Genomic DNA, 2,686 nt, shown 5'->3' on the forward strand with positions numbered 1-2,686 from the left:
ATAAAAACAAGAAAAAACGTTAACTTCGGTTGCACCGAAGCTAAATACCCTTCACAGGTGCATTTCTGTTAGTAACTATGTGTTCAGTTTGTATGGAAGCTATATGCTATAGTAATCCGTTCTAAACAAGTTTTTTAGAGATTACATTGTTGCCTTAAAAATAACATATACCGAATTTCGTGAATATATCTTTTCAAATGTGAAAGTTTTCCATACAAGAACTTGTTTCCGATCGTTCAGTTTGTATGGCAGCTATATGCTATAGTTAACCGATCTGAACAATTTCTTCGGAGATTACATTGTTTCCTTAGAAAATAACATATATCATGTTTCGTGAATATCTCTTGTCAAATGTGAAAGTTGTCCATACAAGAACTTGATTCCGATCGTTCAGTTTGTATGGCAGCTATATGCTATAGTTAACCGATCTGAACAATTTCTTCGGAGATTACATAGTTGCTTCAGAAAATAATCTATACCAAATTTCTTGAATATATCTTGTCAAATGTGAAAGTTTTCCATACAAGAACTTGTTTCCGATCGTTCAGTTTGTATGGCAGCTATATGCTATAGCTAACCGATCTGAAAAATTTTTTTCGGAGATTATATTGTTGCCATAGAGAATAACATATACCAAATTTCGTGAATATATCTTGTCAAATGTGAAAGTTTTCCATACAAGCATTTGATTCCGATCGTTCAGTTTGTATGGCAACTATATGTTATAGTGGCCCGATATCGGCCGTTCCGACAAATGAGCAGCTTCTTGAAGAGAAAATGACGTTTGCAAAATTTCAAAACGATATCTTAAAAACTGAGAGACTAGTTCGTATATATACAGACAGACGGACAGACGGACATGGCTAAATCGACTCAGCTCGACATACTGATCATTTATATATATACTTTAAGGGTGTCCGACGATTCCTTCTGGGTGTTACAAACTTCGTGACAAACTTAATATACCCTGTTCAGGGTATAAAAATCACTGGTAGTGAAATATCGCTCATAACTACTATCGACCGATTTGCGTCTTCAGTGCAGTTGACACACTATTGCATATTTTTTTAACTCTAATATTTTTTATAAATTGTTTTAATTTCTTTATATGAGGTTTCTTATACATGTACGAACCGTCTTCATCGCGATATCTCAACTTTTATTCAAACTTTCGATTTCATGGGCGGACGGGCAAACAAACAGTTACCAGGATTTCAATTTGTATCATAATTATATTCTTGGTACGCCCGTTTCTTAGTAAAAAGGATGGGTGTAATCGGAGGACTGCCATGCAAATAAAGCGTTATTAACCGAAAACTTATAAAGTCCAATAATTAAGCACTAAATTGAGATATAAAACTGTAATTTAGCATAGGGGGTTGCAGTAGGCTTGTCCCCGTACTCTAATAAGTTTAATGTTCATATCTCCTAAATTACTTAACATACAAAAACTAAATTCGCCTAGTTCAAATATTATAAGAACTGACGGGATATAATTTTCATTAATAATTGCTTTCAAGTATGCCAACTTAGGACCAAAAATTGTCCAAATTCAACCAAAACTGTTCAAGTAACAATTCAGAGAGAATTCTCTCCTTACAATATTATCTTTGTCTATAACATACTTCCATGAGCCCCAAACTATGAAGATTTTCAAACTTCCAGGTGGCTTTATTCAATCACTGAACATATTTTACTCATAACAATATATCTTTGTGATGAAAAGATACAAATGGGCGAAAACTTGACCTAGGACTCATATAAATGCTCCACATGACTGGCGATTGTGTGAATGGCTTTGATTCTTTCAAGTTGAAAGAATATAAATGGTTCGGTTACGCCCGAACTTAGCCCTTTCTTACTTGTTTGCTTATATATAATTCTAAATCTAAAGTAAAGGCGAGTAAATATCTTCAGGAGTTATCAAAACTGTATACCTATTAAACTTTTCAGTCGTAAGCCGTGCCCTAAAGGCACTCTTTGCACAAAGTTTAATTCTGATGTATTTATTGGTGATTAATTAACTGTTAAGGGAAAGAACCATAACGGGATTTTGGGACAAATTAACACAAAGTTTAAATTGCTACCATTTTAATTAATTTTCACATTTGACTAAGTTAATATACAATTCCGACTATATTTTGCAGGAAATTTTCTGACTGCGACACTAGATATTCTCCATTAAGATCTGTATACTTTTGTATGTGTTTCAACCAATTGTCGAAGCACTACTCTGATACAGGTATCTCCAAAATATGCGTTCTGAACGCATCAACGCCTATTAAGATGTCGACTACGTAAATATTTTACTATTTACGCACGTAAATAAAAATAAGTCATTCGATGTCAACTCACGGGGGATGACTTATCAAATCGACGTTTAGAATGAATTCGCATTATCGTGGTGAAGGGCGATCCGTTTACGTCGGTTGGTTTTCCAGACTTTTTTTTAAGTACCAGGATTTACATTTTTCCCAAAAAAAAGAACAAGGAAACCATTTGCTTGAAAGTGCTTTTGTTGTTTCAACAACTGTTGCCATGATGCATCACCTGTCACAGCGAGTTTGGAAGCACTGCTATCGTATTTTTTTTACATTTCTCCCGTCTAATCGACACGAGCCTGTTTTTGAGCGATTGACAAATTGTGCGGGATCAAATTAGAACAAATGTTTTTACAGTCTTATGC

The sequence above is a fragment of the Bactrocera tryoni genome, unplaced genomic scaffold, assembly GCF_016617805.1.
Source record: "Bactrocera tryoni isolate S06 unplaced genomic scaffold, CSIRO_BtryS06_freeze2 scaffold_760, whole genome shotgun sequence".
Lineage (NCBI taxonomy): Eukaryota > Metazoa > Arthropoda > Insecta > Diptera > Tephritidae > Bactrocera > Bactrocera tryoni.